General features: G+C 38.1%; 1 pseudogene; it reads right to left on the bottom strand.

Moving 5' to 3' along the window:
• Positions 1-6,638: 6,638 nt before the first annotated feature.
• LOC144648254 (E3 ubiquitin-protein ligase TRIM45-like) lies at positions 6,639-12,439 on the bottom strand (annotated as a pseudogene).
• Between the last annotated feature and the right edge of the window lie 6,545 nt (positions 12,440-18,984).

Below are 18,984 nucleotides of genomic sequence, written 5' to 3'. Positions count from 1 at the left end.
TTTTCTTTTTTTTATACTGCCAATTTAAAAAGACCGCTTCAACTGTGCGTGTTGGACCAACATAATGACGGTGCTTTTTAGCGCAGCCTTTTAAGAAGAGTAGAATTTCTAACCTCTCGTGGGTGAAGGAAGAAACAGCTAGGTGGGGGGTAGGGGCAACGTATACTCAAGCAAAACAGTGATGGAAACCTGAATTTAGCCATCTCGGTTACCAGTCAAGAAACGCAGGCTCACAAAACGGCTGCATATCGAGGCTGGAGAGTTGACAAGAGGCCTGGGGGAAAGGAATAATTAAATTTTCCCGGTGTAATGTTTCAAATATATATATGAAGTATTGGCGGCATGAAACTTGAGGGTTATTTTGACAGCAGGGAGGGTGGATTTACCCTGGATTTTTTTCTTTTTCTGTGGAAAGGAGTTGCAAAGAGGGTATAGAACCAGTTTCATTTGCACATAGTAATGTCTGTTAAGCTCCCCTTCTGATTACCCCTTCAAGTGTTAACATATTACAAGATAGTCCCTTCCCTGCCTTGTTACTTCCCTCTCAATTTGTTTTGAATGACCGGTGATTTTATCGATGGTTAATATATTTATCAGAAGAACGCCCCCCTCTCTTCTCATCTTTCTCTCTATTGAGATTCCTCCCCCCCCCCAAAAAAAAAAGAAATAAACAAACAAAGTTGCATGGACATCACCTTTTTGTCATTTCCAGTAATTGTTATCTCCAAAAATAGAGAGTGGACAGACTACTGGGGGGAACCTGCAAACAATCAGGGTCTCTAGGAACCACTGGGTTAGATAAATGTTTTGATGCATTTTATTATGGGTGGATAACTATCCACCACATAAGTCACTACTCTGTTAATATCCACTGGATCAAGTTACAGTGATCTAGTGGATTAGCATTATGCACCCTTCTTTGAACTTAGCCTGGTTTGTGTATGACAATTTTATATATATTCACTCAAGAGGCTGTGTATATCTAATACAAAACAATTTTAATATGATTAAATCGAACACATTGACTACAAAAATGCCAAGCCAGTTATAGCAAACCTTGATACAACATTAAGGCTATACACTAATACAAATAAGTAAAAACAAAGTAAAAGTAAGATATTTTTGTAGCTTAGTGGCTTATCAGGCTGTTTCAATTTCTGTTTCAGTGAGCAATGGAGCACTAATTGCTTCTTCCCCTCGATCGATAGGATGCTAGTCTATAACAGGTCATCTGACTTCCAGCATTTTTTGTCTGAATGTCATAAGAATTTGCTGGTAACCTATAACACCAGCTGTGTGGAAATTGAGAAAGGCAATGTGAAGGGCCTTATTAGCCTTAGACCTCTGGATCCAGTATCTGATCCACTAACCTGATAATTAAGCCACCATTTTGTCTTCAAAAAATGACCACATTACTGTATTAATATCTAATAATTATGATATGTTCCATAAGAGTGGTTTCCAATTGAGTGATCGATTCATGACCTCAGAACCAAAGTAATCACTCTGGTTAAGAACAAAAGTTCCAAATAATGCGTGGCACTAAAAAATTAAAAGTGAAATGAAATAGGTATGGAAAGTGCCAAAAACGATTTTTTTAAAAAAGAAACCAGCTGACGTTTCGGGCAATAGCCCTTCTTCGGTGGTAAAAAAGAAGGTCTATTGCCCTTACCACTGAAGACGGGCTATTGCCCGAAACTGACACTTTCCATACCTATTTCATTTCACTTTTAATCACTCTGGCTATTCACTCAAAGCAGAGGCAATTCAGTAAACCAATCAAAACTGAAACTTAACATAATACATGATGCCGGCATGAAGCATAGGAAAACATGTGTGAGTAAGTCATGTTTGGTTTTGGCTTTACTTCTGATTGGTTGAGAAAGTGGTGTAAGCTTTTTAAACCAATCGCTATGGGCATATTTATTAGTAATGCAAAACCGAAGCAAATGCAAATTACTTTCAAAACTCAAATGAAAACCTCTCTATTTCACAAATAAGGTATCCCACTTGATAAAATTAAATTATTTATTTAAAATAAATGTACCACACAAGGAACTAGTTGTAGCTAAACTTGTTCACCCTGATGTATTACTTCCAATAAATGTCTAGTCTTTTACATAGACTTAATCTGATAAAACTGGTTATTATCAAGCATAATTTGGAGCACAGCAACCTTACCCCATACCCACGACAAACTATAATAATAATAATAATAATAATAATAATAATAATAATCTATTTTATATTGCGCTAAAATATTATTATATAAAAATTATTCTAAAGCAATTTACAGGTAAGATAAAATCGTATAAGTTAAGGACGGTGCCTCCTATTGTTATTGCGCACTTGCTCTGCGCATCACGCAATGCATCGAACACACTGGACGCGCGTGCTTTTAATTCATTTGCTCGCTCAAAATGACGAATTCAACTACGCGACCAAGCGCACGACTAAAAATCAAGAAAGATTTAAGCTGCGACGAAATCCAGTTTATGGGCATATACTAAGCCAGGTACAGCGGAAAAGCAACATTTTAGTTACTATTGACCTCTAAAAATGGCTCACATTAACAGTTTAAAACGAATCGCTAAGCGCTCAAACGTAACTCGCAAACTGCTTACTCCGTATGGCGTGCGCGCGCGAGATGCAAATATTTTACTCGCTAGGGAGGGGAAAGGAAAAATGTAACAGACCCCAAAAACGATTCGATAGAACTTGAAAAAAAACTCGTATAACTTTTAAAAACGCGTGGTGACCCCTACTTTTTATTTTATAAAATGGAAGTGGAAAGACTATAGAGCACATGTTTAATTTGTGATGAAGTGAAAAAAAAATTAGGCCAATTTTCTGGCCGTGCAAGTGAGAGCTGTTAGAGTCAAAAATTGCTCAAACGCAATTATTTTGTTAATGAAATCGTGGATCACGCAGTTTCAAAGACATCATTTGTTAGTTATTTTAAAGATTGTTATATTTAATGTTGATTTTGTTCACGAAAAACCAATTTCAATTGGAATTTGCAAGAAAATTTTATTTTATTTTAGGTTTTTTTTAAAAATGCCACGTCAGCACTTTTTTCCAGTTTTCAAACCTAATTATCTCGAAAATTTGCGTGGCTACCCCCAATTTTCTTTTGGGATTTTATTAGCCCTTGGTAACATCTACATTTCTTGCTTAGTCTTCGGCCAGGAAAAATAACTTCGTTATTAGTAGGCACCGTCCTTAAAATATAAAAAAGGCAAACTATTAAAAATATTAAAATAATTTTTACAACGATAAAAGATTAAAAATATTTAAACAAGTCATATGATTTCTTAAAAAAATATGTCTTTAGCTTAGATTTAAAAACAGTAATATTTGGGCTTGACCGTATGTCAAGAAGTGATGGCCCAGAATGAGCAAAGGCGCGATCACCAAAGTCTTGTGATAAGTTCTTGGGACCTTCAGGAGGCTTTGTAGGCAGGAACGAAGGCGATGGTTTTGATAGTGTAAGGGTCTGAAGAAAACTCTTAAAAGATGGTTCCTTACAGTTTCTTTAAAACAAATTGAAGGAAATGGGGAAGTTCGGGGGAGGGGGGGGGTGTTTCCTTGGCCCTCTGTTAAATTCGCCCATGGCTTAACGAAAATGTTTTATCTGCCCATGGCTCAATGAAAATGTTTTAATAACATAATTTATTTGCTACACCTATTTGTTATAGGTAGAGCCTGCGTCGAGCCTAGTGGACCATACAGGCCAGAGCTTATCCCGGTTTCTGTAGCATGAAGTGACTAGGAGTATTTCTACTTCCCCTGGATGGGATGCTAGTCCATCGCAGGGTTTCCCCCCAGGAGGAAATTCGCTGGTACCGATTTACCCTGGGTGGAGAGAGGCACTACAAGAGTAAAGTGACTTGCCCAAGAACACAACACAATGACCCCGGCCAGACTCGAACCCGGACCCCTTGATCCAGAGTCCAGCAGGCTAACCATTAGGCCACTGCGCCTCCCACCCTATTTGTTATTTTTCAGTCAAAATGGCTAAACACTCCACTTAAAAATTAGAATACTTGTAATGTTCATAGCCAAGATCAGAATGGCTTATTTGAAATATTAACCTGACTAATGCAATTCAAATAGAAAGATGACAATTAAAAGTAAAGAACAATTCGTCCTAAATTTTAGTAACCATTTTTTGCTGTTAAGATATGCCTAACTATTAAAGTGTCAGAAAACAAAAGTAAGGGAGGGGGATCACCATGCTCGTTTTGGAGATAAAGAGTATGAAGACAAGAGCGATTGGCAAGGACAATTTTTAAAGAAAACGTGACAGCCTTCTGGCGGCCATCTTTGATCTCGTGTGGCATGAAAGTTCAAAATTCAAAATGCTCTATCATAAAGACGGCGAATGCAATCGATCTAAAAACCTCCAACAAGATATATATATTAAGGACGTCTAATAGCTAGTGAAGGATAAAAACTCAGGGGTCTTGCGATTCTGGGTTTAAGAATTTTGATGACGTCAAGTGAAAACCAAGAATTGTGTAAACTTACAACGCCATTTCCTCACGCAAGAGGAATTGACCTCTTAGAAGGATACCTTTAAGTCTTGCACAGCTGCACATAAGAGAAATGCAATCTCCCATGAGTAGAAAAAGTGAAAAAGTAAAATAAAAAAATAAACAATTCTCATGTTCAGATAGTTTTTTCCTGTGAAAGTGTAAATATTCAATATATATCACCAGGCATTCAAGATCATTAGCCACCAGCACCATATACAATTGTCTAGTTTCTTGCTGTCTACATGCTCCATGCATGACATAGGAACATGAATTGTGTGCACAGTAATTAGGTTGCACACAGACAATTAGTGCTAAGTGAGTGTCGCCCTTAAATGACAAAAAACATATGGGCCTTAATGAGACTACATTTAAAAATGTTCTGTACAAGAGTAATGTTATCTGGATGTGGTATGTATAAACTACCTAAAACCTCCCCCCCCCCCCCCCCAATAAACACATCCCATTTGAGATTGTCTTTCAATTAATTACTCCTACTTCTACTTAAAGTAGGATAATTTTTCATGGGAAAAATCTAAACAGAAAAATTTATTTTGGACCTTTGAGCAACTCACATGCGAGAATTGTAATCACTGACAGAAATAAACGAGTGAAAAACCATCCTTTTTGGGTTATTTTTATCTCATGGTTTTAGAATATACTAAAATAACTACCGGTATTCACTTCAGTGTCGGTGGCAAGTGGAGGATACTTAATTACCCTGCTGCTTCGTGGCTCAGAAAAGATCCATCACTAGCCGCCAACACTGAGGTGAATAGTCGTTAATTATGAACTTAATTTAACTTGCATAGAGTCTCTGATGATCCTAAAATATTCAACAATGAAAAAGGTTCCTCAAGCTCATATTAATAGTACTGGTACTTAAATTGAAAATCAAGGTTGACACTCACCAGGGTTGGTAACCTGTGATCTTATCAACTTGATGATCTTACCACACCTTGTTCAACAATTCAATGCCTTTTTGTATAAAGATTAAAGTCTGTCTTCAAGCACTTAATTATGGCAGCTGTAACACTAGTTTTCATAGCAAGCACGAAGCAACTTTAGAGTATGGCTATTTCCCTCACCCCCCCCCACCCCCCTCCCCTTAAGAATTTTTGCTGTTACGTTGCCCTGACAATTCACCAGTACTTATTTATACCGTTGGGTGAAGTCACTGCGAAAGTACCGTATTTACTCGAATAAGCGCCGCCCCCGAATAACCGCCGCCCTAGAATAAGTGCCCCATTTGGTACAAAAAAGTTAATAAGCGCCGCAATCCTGATGCGGCACTTATTTGAGGAATTTCGTTTAACTAAAATCAGCACTACAAAGCAGCTCTAAAACAAACTTGAGCATTTTGTTTCATCAAAGAGATGTTTCGCAGTTCAAAGTGATTGTTTTACCGCTCGCCCATTAGTTTTTTAATTCAAAATTCGTACAATATGTAGTTCTGTATGTAAATGTACGTGTTGTGAACGCCACAAACTTTGCCAGGACAGCTTGTGCCACTTCTGTCTTAGCAAGAGAGGAAAACTGACAATTACAAGACGCTATTTTCAATTACTGTTAAAGATAAGATTCTTAGTTGCGTCCAAACTTTAATAAGTGCCGCCCTCGAATAAGCGCCCACTTGAGGCACGAAAAATTTAATAAGCGCCACAGCGCTTATTCAAGTTAATACGGTAATGTGGACTGCTCAATCCAGGGTCTATAGCTAATGCACTAACCAATGGGCCCTTTGCAGCTAACGATCACATGGTACAAAGTAACACCTCGCTGGAAGGTAAGCTACGCGCTGGCACATCCAAAACAAAGCGACTTCAACCAGTCATACTTGACTTTCCTTTGTTTTGAATGTCCCAGAGCATAGCTTGCCTCCAGCATGGCAGATTTTATACCAATGTGACCATTAGCTGGAAAGGGCCCATTGGCTACTACATTGATCTTGACTCCCACTCATTCATTTTCATGTGATACTACTGTTTTAACTGGGACTGGCACTGATTATGCAGAAAACCATTACAAGCCACCTTATAATAAAGTCTACTGAACATTTATAAATATGGGGATGCCTGCAGGGTTTCTAGAAAAACTAACCTTCTACTGACCATGAAAAAAACTAATAATCTTGACTAAGTCGCAAGGTACAATAAAAGGAGACAAATTTTCCCCTGTTACCTTTGTAAAGATTTCTGCTTGTTTGCTACGAGCATTGTAGATGATGAGTTTCTTCGTGTTGAGGTTCAGAAAAACTGTGAACACATCTTTGTCTTGCACAGAAATGATAGATGTCTTTTGATGGTCTGATCGCAAGAAATCTTTTACTTCATTTGCTGCTTTGTAATGCCAGAACCACTTTCCTGGAGACATCATGCCGCTTGGTTTCCAATTTATAACCCCAATTTGTAGCTCACTTGCTGCCGCACTGAAGGAGTTGACTAGTTGGAGTTTCCAACAGTACTGCCTTCCTCTCCAACCAAGGGCATATGGCAATTTCCATGTAAGCAACTCTTGGGCGAAATTATGTTTAACTCGTTGTACTGGACTGAATGGAAGGACGTTCCAGCTGAAAGGACTTCCACGAATACTTTGACCTTCGACCATTACTGACAAAGTGACAAGACCTCCTCCTTCCCTTGGATGACAGGAAAAGCAATATGACCCCTCACCACTGTCTTGTACCATGAGCATTTCTTGGTTAACATTTTGAATAAATTGAGCTTTGACTTGATGGCCACCTTCTGCCTCTTTACTCCCCTTTTCATCTCTAATAATAAGTATGAAATCCACAGACTGACCAGCAAAGGTCTCGTACATTACCCCTTCTTCTCCTCCATTCATGCTGACAGTACATTTCTGAAGGTCAGGAGGAATGAAATGTAAAGATGCCATGTTCCCAAAGTCACAAATCACTTGATGCACTTTCAACCTCAGATAATCATCTCTGCAAGGTTTCAGCTGCTTTTCTAATGAGTTACTGTAAGTTGGTCAAGTTGCTGAACAAGTTGTTTCTTCATGGAAAGAAGTTTCACATCGTCTCCATCGGCTATGGCTCTATCTGTGAAATCGATAGCACTTCTCAACTGCGCTACAAAAAGGGAGAGCACTTCTATTTGACTTTCAAGCTGCTGGACTTTTAATTGGCTTTGTGCTGTTGCTTCCTGCTTCAGATTTGCACGACAATACTCCAATGCATTTACCTGCTCATCAAAAAAAGAATCCACCTTTTGGTTAACATCAGAAAGTTTACTCATCACTCCAGTTTTCATCATCTGCACTGCATTTAAACCTTCTGCAACTGTCCGTTCTTTTGCTTTCGTTTTATTAAGAACTGCTTGGACAACTTTTTTTTCTTTTTCAACAACATCTGTGACAAAGTCATACTTATGCTCACGGTGATCAATAATAGTACAATCTCGACAGATTGTTTTCTGGCAAGTTTGGCAAAACAGTTTCAGTGTCTCACCACTATGCTTTTCACAAAAAGCAGGCTTGACAAAGGCTTTTGTACCAAGAGCTTTTACTTCCTCTAGAGATAAAATTTGGTGATCCTTGGAAGAATTGGTCCTCTTATGTGCGACAACACAAAACTCACACATGAAAACAAAGCAGTTAGTACAACGTGATACAGCCAAGTCACCACTTATACAGTGTTCACAGATCATAGGCTTCCTTAAAGGGCTGTCTTGCAGAGTCAGTATCGTCTTAAATTTGTTTATCCAGAAATTTGATGTCAGTTTGCCAACTTCTCCATCAGGAATCTAACAAGACAAAAAAGTACAAGACAGTTGTAAAAAAAAGTCAGATATCAGGAAGTGTAGTCTTATTGTTGTTTAAGGTTGCGGGGGATACCTACAGCATGAATAAATTCATGAAGCGAAATTTTGTTTGACCTGCATCTTTTAGAACGCTTATTTCTAAGCTGTTATGGGTGCGATTAAGCTCAAATTTTACAACGATATGACGAAATGATGAAAGATTATGAATGTCCTCTTTTATTTGGTAGAATGCATTTAATGGTGATGTTATAGCCTCGTTAGTGCCAAATTGGGAAGAACGTGATTTTGTGGCAGAGTTTGCGGAACGAGTAGGAGACAGCACACTGTAATCTTGCCAAAAACTAATACCTCTAGAGTGTCATAACACAAGCAGATTTTTTAATTTTAAGAATGCCAGCAAGTTATGGCGGTTTAAGTGCACAAATTTGAATTTAATGTCTTCTACACCTTTCTAAAAGCGCTCTTTTAAAATTCCACTTCTGTTATGACACACAACAGTATTCATAGTTTATCTATCTGCAGTGGCAAGTCATGAAGTTCTGTATCCGCGCTGTATTTATATTCTCTGCCACAAAATTGTCAGAAAAGTCCAAACTTTGAGATTTCCGAAAGGTGTCCTGACATAAACACGATCATTTTGCCAAGGAGATGTAATTATGGTAATTATATTCCACGCTTTTGTAGTGAGAACAGTGCGTTTTTAAAAAGGACACAATTGTTTATGCCGTATATTATTGTGATTGCAGAAATATTCAAATTTGAATGAAAACAAGCTCATAGACTTCCAACAATATAATCTATATAAAGTCATATATCAAAGAAACGAATATTTTTCAAATCACACGCACGCGTCCATGTTTTTATCCAGTCATATATATAAACATCTTGTAAAGTTGTTGATGTCAGTCATTGCACTTCATGCATACACTTTAAATAAATGCATAATAATGATGAGCCTAAGGTGTCCCCCACGACCTTAAAAATAGTCTATATTCCAAGACCGTAGCAATTTTCAATATTTCACCTTATTTATTGTAGCAAACAATTCAATGGCAAACATAGGTGTAATAAAAATGTTCAACATTCATTGTCAATATTCAACATTTGTCTCGAGAGATTTGTGATTTCAACCCACAACACTTTTAATCGGCATGTCCCCTCATTTTCCAGTGTACCGACCATGGCACTTCAAGTGCCAAGGTTACCGTAAGCTAACAGATTATTTTAAAAAAGCCATTACCTGATGAAGTAATGGTTAAAACAAATTGGAATCAGCAATGCCACAAATAGAGGATGAAAATAAAGAAAATAATGGCACCAGTTACACTGTTGATCAGCATAAATTCCGTGAAGTTTCCAATAGCCCAATAGGGTTTCTACTGTATTTATTCCAATATTCCAGTCTTTTCTACTGTATTCAAAAAGATAACCCAAATATTTAATTAAGCTTGTAACTTTTGCACTTTCAGGTTGAAGTTCATTTGGTTGTTACCTTTTTCAACGAAGGAGACAAATATTCCAAGGAACTTTGTTGAACTATTCACCCATTTCAATTCATTTATGGTTTGGTTTTACATTTTGTATTTTTTGACCACGTTCCTAGCTAGCTAGCCTGCGAATACAGCCGCCTCTCTTCGCTCCCGGCCGGTTTGGCGTTTCGCGAGAGAGACGTCTGCGATTTACAGCCAGAAATTCCATACTGATGACGTAAATCTGTCCCGAATCTGGTCATGAACCCTGATTGGTCAACTAGTTAATTTGCATAATGTATGTGAAATATAACCCTTCATAACATGAACGAAAAACACCAGATGCTGTTGCGGACTAATAGTCGATCAGGGGAAAGGATCATGAAGCTACACTGAAGCCATATCCTTCAATTTCTCTAATTTTCGCTTCATACATGATTGGAAAACAAAAGTAAGACTGCTTTATGAAGCAGATGACTCACCTCAAAGCCGGGATGCGCCACTGCGGCCGTTAAAAGTTAGATAAATTTTGACACCCCTGGGTAAATTGTTGACATAAAGGCAGCCAACAATAGGTCACGAAAAGGCACAAGCAACAAAATGTGAAATACGAATAATCTGAACCATCCTTAACCGAAGCATAAATGCTACAGAGAGACGGAAATTGACGAGCAGCAGGTAGAGAAGAGAATAAACGATCCATTCAGAAGAAGTGTTACTGATGATCGTTACTGTATATTTATGGGTCAACACCTAATGTGCTCATGTTCCAAAACAATGTCATTAAGTGATTCCACAGCTTTGTCCAAATCTTACTAATGTCAATTCGAATAGGGATTCCTGATTTTCGCAATTAAGTTTTCTGCAGTAAATATGTCCTTGACTGCTTTGAAAGTGTTTGCGCTCAATCAAACAAGAGGAAGCATAAGAAGCTTGAAAACGAAGATACATAATTATGCGAGACTAACTGCGTGTGGTTTAGGGAATCAAATTAGCGGTCTACGTCATCAGTATGGAATTTCTGGCTGTAAATCACAGACGTCTCTCTCGCGAAACGCCAAACCGGCCGGGAGTGAAGAGAGGCGGCTGTATTCGCAGGCTACTAGCTAGCCAGATGGCTTTTGTTTTTTCTACATTAAGCATTAGTCTGGAGAATTTACCAAAGACATTCACTGTGTCTAAGGCTTATTCAACAGAGGCCAGCCTGAATTGACCATAGAATAAGTTCATGTCATCTAGCTGCAAATTGAGTCAGGTTGACCCTAGAGCCAAAATATAATTTAAAATTTCCTTTACGTTCATGTTTTTATCTTATTTTATCACAAGCAGGATGTACAGTGGCCAAAGGCCCATTTACACGACAGAAATTTATTGGGACAACTATTTTGCATGAAGTGTGAGTAGAAGGTTTATCCTGTGCATTGTTGTTCGAACATATCATGGAAGAAATTCAAGCGTCTTTTAAAGAATTTTAACTTATAGTTTCTTTGTAGTTCAGTTCAACCTTTTTTATCTTTGTGGAGGAAATGCTGTATTTGTCTGTCGCGTGGCTGGGCGCTTTGCGACGCATATACTGTGGCTGGCTGGCTTAAAAATAGTAAACTTTGTTGTTTGCCTTTAATCGAAATAGTTGTTTCCTTTCGAGTTAGAGAAAGATTTCTACTTGGCTTAATGCAGGGTTCCCGATAGCCTCCCACGCAGTCGTTCTTAGGGGCAATCGTGTTTCACTCCTCCCCACGAACGTGAGGAGGAGTGTAACGTGATTGCACCTAATTAAGAACAACTGCGTGGGAGGCTAGGTTCCCGATAAAGGTTGCGCACGACAGAGTTACCTTTTGTCTCGTCACGTATTAAAATGTTTTTTTTTACATTTTAAATCAAACTTGTTTACTGACTACTTTCTTTAGTACTTTAAGTTTATTTCATCAATATATGCCATAATTTGCGTTCCGACCACAGCATGATTTGTGAGAATGTCAAAGCATTGACTTTCTCCCGGTGAGAAGTGAATTCTTGCCGAGAACACTACCAAGATTTATTTTCACTGTGGCCAGCAAGATTCTTGCAGGGATCCGTGGCAAGGAATTTTACCCAGGTGGGATCCCATCAGGAAGTCTGCCATCTTGCCGGGATCCTCGTCCCGTCAAGATTGCTGCTGGGATCTCGGTCTCTTTTTTACATGGAAAGTTAAACATGGCTGCAAACAACATGGAGGATGATGCAAGTTATCTGTGACAAAGTCAAAATACATCTTGCAATTGGTTGGCCAGCCTTGCCATTGGAGAAGATAATGTTTCAAAACAACACTCAACCATTATGTCAAGAAAAACCCGGGGGAGCTCCAAATCTTTTAAAGCCCATTTTATAAAAATATACATACCACTCTTAATGTTACATTCCTTGTGTTTAATATGCATGTTTAAACACAAGGAATGTAGTGTTTTCAATAAAGCACTATAAAAAAACTTACGTTTGTTTCCTGCCTACACTCAGGGCAAGTTATCACATAATCAGGTCCCTTTTTCTTCACCAGTTTCACAAGGCACGCTTTACAGTAGGTGTGAAGACATGCTAGTACTTTTGGATCCTTAAATTCTTCCAGACAGATAGCACAAGACAACTCTTTATCTACCTCAGGTTGAGCAGAAGCCATTTCCAAGTCTAAAAACGAAACCAAAAGTCTTAAAAAAATATGACATTAACAGTTTAATCATAAGTATTTTAAGACAGCAATAATAATAATTATTTTTATCTCAAGCATCTCAGCGGTCCGGAATCCTGAATCCTTTAATCTGATTGGCTAATTGTGCGCGCTCCAGCGGTCCGGTTTTTCTCATCCGGACAGCGCATACGGACCGCTCATGGCGCGAAATCATTTCGCACCTTTGAGTCTAATGAACACATGAAAGTTTTGCTCTCCAAAGACAAAAATAGCCTCACCATCCATTGTTAATGCTAAAGGACAAAAAAGCAGTTGAATTAAAGGCCTCAAAGTTCTTCAAAAGGCAAGGTATTTATTTATTTCTCAACAAAATCGAGTTGTAGTTTACCATTCGCAGTTTGCCGTTGTTTGTTCATCTCGCAATGATTTTCACGCCATTGCGGTAAAATTCATTCGGTTTTTAGACTCTATCTATGTGCTAAACTGCATTGTTTATCTGTCACTTTTTGCTTAAACAGAACACTATTTACCATCATTCAAGGAAATGAGATTCTTTGATTAAAAACGGACAAATTAATTATCACAATATTGTGCCGTACATAGACGCCACGCATTTCATTCAGTTTGGCACTGTTCATCAGAATAAAAATCAATGCAGAGATTATTAATTTGTTAAATACAAGTGTATTAATAGCTTGTTAAACTGCTTTTCGGTCAAAGAGTATTTTTGAATCAGAAAAATAGGCTTAGCAAAGTTGCAAAGCTTCTATCAAGACTTTCAAAACATTTAAGCTTATAGGGAATTGTTCGGGAAGCCGAAATCCATTTAAAGTGTTAGGTTTTGTGGCATATTTGTGCTATATTTTAGTATGACTTCATTTACTTTTCTTGATTTTCTGCAGTGTAAATTAAGCTGAACATTTCTTGAGTACGGTTCATTTTAAGCGAAGCTATTTTATTCGGAATTAATGTTTGTCTTGCTTAATGCTTGACTCTTGCTTGTCAATCAAGTCGGACTCGACATTGAAATCAAATCTGCATGTATACAAACAAAGATTTTGTGACAGATTTTTTCACGGTTTCTTAAATCCAAACAAACTTAAGTAGGATAAAAATAAAAACGTTATTTACCGGCCTAGGTTGGTCCGTATTGGGAAAAACTGTACCTGAGGTCTTGAGTACAATAATAATAATAATAATAATAATAATAATAATAATAATAATAATAATTAGAGTGGGCATTCCTGTTGAACTAAGTTTATAAAGGGCTGATGTCAATATAAGATATTTTCATTAGTGCTTATTTAACCCCTTCACTGCCTCTATGACGTACTGAGTATGTCATGATTTCTGTACTTCATGTGCCTATATGACGTACTGAGTACGTCAAGAAAATAAAGACCACAGTTGAAACCCTGGCACACTGAACTCAAAAGCCTTCGGCAGATGTGACCCAGAAAGACTTTTGGTAGCCTGGTAACTACTCGTCATCAGTCTCCGAAACCCTGCCTCTCGGTTTTTCAAAAATTGTGACTGTATCAGTTCGTGGCCGAAGAAATCATTTGTTTGACTTGTAATATCAGCGCAAAGATGAGATGTTTATAATAAATGCCGAATGTGAAAATGATGTTAAGCGGAGAACTTGGGAAGCAGAAGAATAATCCACTGGTGAAGGCGTCATGGAGAAATATATGCAGAAGATCGAGCGATTGTGGAAGGATTTCGAAAGCTGTATAATGTTCAAAATTCTGTTTTTAACATCGAATATGAAGGTAACATGTTGAAATAAGCTTTTAGTAAATTTTTCAATACAGTTTTAAAACCATGTGTCCTTGTCGTTATGTTTATGCAATTATTTAAGAGTTATTTATGCTTTCATTCGGCTCTGTTGTGTTGCCTCATTAATTATGCACGTCAGCTTTGGCACTGAGCGTTACAGAGGGGTTGGCAGTGAAGGGGTTAAAATAATCATGATCAGAGTTAAAAGCCAGAAGATATGATTTATGTCTGTTGATGTGTTACCATCAACAGTGAACTACTGTGCTACTTATAAAAGTGTGAACACTTAAAGTATGCCTGGAATGTTCAAAATTTGTGTTGTTACCAATCCTCAGACCACAGACAATCAATGGGTTTCCATCAGTTACAGAACAACTTTGGTAGAACTTGTTTTGTTTCAGGATGCATGCTTTCTCTTTTTCCAGAACTTAAAGAACTGCTTTTCCCTCATATTGAGAGCCACATTCAGAACTCATTTGAAGGATTTTAAAAATTACAAAAAATAATGATTACTCAAGCGACGTGAAAGTCATTTCAACACAGCTGAACTAGACTGTAGTCAAGTCTAGACAAAACATAAGATAAACAAAGAACAAAATTGTAGTGATTTCATTACTGGTAGCATAAACCTTGCCGTTATTTTTGGCTGAACAAGGGAGTAAATTTATTTGGGCAAACTATTTCAACCCTTGGGCTGGCTGATGTTGTAGTGATTGGTGCATAATTTAAGGAAATTAAACACCTTTGTTTTCATGTTAATTGGCCTTCATGGCTTTGATCGCATCTGCAGAAGTCAAAAGAATCTATGGATTAAAACGAGGCCATGACGACCACTTAACATGAAGACAAAAGAATACAGGTTTTTTTGGCCATTTTGGAAAAAGGTGTATGTCCATATGTTAACAAAACTTTAGATCTCTGCGACCATTCAATCATTAATCACCGCCCGAATGTCTCGTGTCTTAGAGCGGTTTTCACTTGAGTGTTGAAAGTAAATTACGTTTGCTTTGGTTTTGCATTACTACGCTCAGTGATTGGCTTAAAAATCTCGTGCCACTTTCTCAGACAATAAGAACTAAAACCAAAACCAATCGTGACTCGCTCGCGTACATTTTCCCGTGCTTCATGCCAGCTACATGTATTTGCTTCGAGTTTTGATTGGTTCACTGGATTGTCTGTGTTCTTTGTGATTGGCCAAAGTAATTACTTTGGTTTTGGTTTTACGACACTCAATTGAAAACTGTTCTAACATTCACGTGCTGAGGGTCGATGTGACACATATATTGTACATGGCATGCAAGCGGCTATTATTCCTTCTTCAAGAAATAATTATTGTTCCTGGAAAGTCTTTTCGAGTTTGCATTTTCGAGAACTTCTTGAGTTTTGAGGAGCAAGTCAAGATTGTCAACTTCCCCTTGAGTGGTAATGTATTCCATTCATACTTAATGGGAGTTCAAAGGAATGTGCTTGCATCTCTCCACATATAGTCATACAGCACATGCATTATAGCAAGCTCGCTAGGCACACGCGCCCGCGAACCATGCCGCTTGCCATGATGACCAACAAAAACCAAAAGCATGGTTCTGCTAATTTTCTTTGGGTATGGGGCTCTGCTCTGCGGCCCTTCGGGCCGCTGCACAGGATCTCTGCTATAATTCTGATGGTTTGCTTTAGGACAGAAACAACATTGATTCACCGTATTACAACACGTTCACATTCTCTTTTCAAATAATTATCACCCCATACACCATAGTACGTGATCAAAACAATAACAAGCGCGCAAAGCGTAATGGTCGGTCATGGGTATCTAGCTTTATTTCGATTAAAATCATAAGGTTTCTATGCACCGACGCACATCCTCGTAAAACCATAAATTAAAAAAAACCCGAAACATTTCGCTTGTTCAATATTATATGGTATATATTTGACAAATATTCTCTTATAACGAGAACCAATAATGCCAAGAAATGGGGCAACCTGTTCATGCAGAATTAGGACACTCAACTCGACTCATATTTTCGTAAATCACTCGCTTCGCTCATGAAAACCCCACTCGGGAGCCTGTTTGCAGGCTATAAATTACGACGAAATCACAGCAGCTCAGTCAATAAAACTTCAGGAAAACCTCACGTATTATTAGGGCAACATATTGCACGTTAAAGACATCTGCATCCAGGCAAGCGTGGCTATTCGGTAACTTCGTTCAAAGTCAGATTGCACACCATGTTCTTCCGAAGTTTAGTAAAGTCCAGTAAACTATTCACAAAAGATTGCAGCATGTTTTAACAAAGATCTATTTTTTATCGATTTTAAAAGTTGACAATGAAAACTAAGGTTTACGAAACACGAAGGGCTGTTTTAGGCCTACAACTACATCGCCATTTTATAGAAACTGAAGTTACAAAGCATAAAGAACCGAAATGACTTCGCGATCGATCAATCACTTCCGCAAGTTGACGATATTTCAATCATTATTGCGGAATGAATCACATTGCAACCTTTACAAAGTATGTCTATGCAATAAACAAATACATAGCTGATAAACTGTCGTAACAGACAGTGAAAAACGACTTACCTACTGTAGACAAATGAAGACGAAAAACATTTCACGCCCCTGATCAATTGCAATAAGGACGCTTCAAAGCAGTCCGATCCGATCCGGAGCATTCCGAAGATCGCGTGACTCGATTCTCGCTAGGCATCATGGTCCAATCTATTGACGGCGCGCGCTGGGGTATTTTTGTCTAGTGAAAATCGTTACAGACCGGACAAAAGCACCAAACTTGGCATACAAAGACTTTTGACCATGCCATTGCCAAAAATCCAATGCTCCAAAAAATATTTTCACTTAAAGGCGAATGTGACGTCATTTGTTACGTCACACTAGTGTTTCTGACTTTTTGTGTTATAGGAAGATAAACAAAGTTCGGGTAAAGAGTCGCCGCCTCTTATGCAGACCGAAAAGTAAAAAAAAACCTTTCGCAGAACTTAACAATAAATATAAAGTTCTTTTTTTTTTTTTACTGTTTTAAACATTGTTAAGGTTCCTGGTGCCTTTACAGAAGGCATATAGGTTTCTTCAATTAGCCTAAGTGCCATTTTTTTATGGATAAACCATTTGACAAACATTTTAGATGCTAATAATGTAATCATGTAAAAAAATCTATTTGCTTGTGGTAGATTTAGCTCGCCGGCGAACTTTAATAATGTCATGCGCCTGCAAAACATCAGCGGATGTTCAAAAAACAAGAACATTTGCGCTTGAACTTGTGCGTGATTGGGTTGCTGCAGCAGTGGCATGATAATTTTGAACTTTTTTCAAATACAAAACGAACAATGTAAAAACAAAAAAATAGAAAATAAATCTGCCGTGCATATCCCAAAGAAAGAATGCACTACCGCATTGCTTATTATTTCCACACCACAACACGTGCCTCAATAATATATGGCTTGGTCTATGAGGACCAACCATCCCATATTTTTTTGTTAAGAACACTGTATAATTTCAGCAAAATGGGCAGGTTAATGGGTATACCGAAATTTGGACATGATACTGAGAACAGAAATTATCTCCTTGGCGTTTAGTGTACAACCGCACAGAGGGCGAGATTTTACTCTGTCTTCAAAAACTTATGTTCTTACAATTTGCTGTCGACCACAGCAACTACAGTTGCTGGGGCACTGTCCATTTTCGCTATATGCAAGCATTGCTGGACTTAATGGCGGACATGTCAGAAAGGTTTCGTCTATCTGGAAGACGTCAAGAAAATTTTCTACGATACCCATTGACCAATCCCACGAACACGAAAACACCAAAGTCAAGGGCACTGGGAAATTGTGGTGTTGCACAAAGCAGATGGCTTAACTGTAGACAAGAACTGACAAGGCTCATCACACAGTGCACGTGTGCAACAGATGCCACCGCCAAATCCAGAGCAAGATGCTAGTAACCAAAAAGGAGAAGATTAGATTTAGTTTTAGCAACAAGTTGCTAACTTTGCCAATAAATCGACAGATGCGACAACTCGTTCGAACGTGCGATTGATGAGCAATGCCAGGAGTCCTCAATACCAGAAAGTGTGCAGTAGACAATGTTGTAACAACTGTATGAACTATTGAAAAAGTCGGAACACAACAATTTGAAATGAAGTACTGGAAGAAAGAGCGAAATTCATTTTCAAAGCACTAAGTTCGTTCACTGCCAAATCAAATAAATGCAATGAGGCATGCCGACGAGTCGGAGTTTTCAGCCGTCGGTATATCAGCAGCCAGCAGTGTGAAGGCAATCTTAAGGAACACTTCGCCCAAGAGAAGCATTCCTATCCCCTTCATTAACTGATTATTACCTATGAGCTAAATAAATATACTATTCTAGTTTATTCCAATCTATTTTATTGGTAATTGCCAAGGGTATACGTAGTGCCCATCGAATGTTGGACTGCACTCGTAAAGGAGTCGGTAGATACCAGAGTAATTGTTCATTGGCATCACGGTCTTGAAAATGAGAAGAGAAAAACTGAAATTCTAACAGTGGATTCTAATAATAATAATTAGTTAATATCAGAATTAATAATTAATTCTGATATTGTTGTTCTACGGATTGGCCAATTTTTTGACATGCAAGCGATATCCTTAAGATGACTTATGGGCGGCGTTTGGAGTTGGTTAGCATTTTCAGTACATCCACGTCAGTTTTTACTGCGGGAAACTAGGCCAGGAGCAATCACATGTACAGTTCCTTTCAGCTTTTTACGCCT

Source organism: Oculina patagonica, chromosome 4 (assembly GCF_052425735.1).
Source record: "Oculina patagonica isolate OP01 chromosome 4, crgOcupat, whole genome shotgun sequence".
Lineage (NCBI taxonomy): Eukaryota > Metazoa > Cnidaria > Anthozoa > Scleractinia > Oculinidae > Oculina > Oculina patagonica.
Note: the sequence above shows the minus strand (reverse complement) of the source record. Positions and strands in the feature narration are given on the sequence as shown.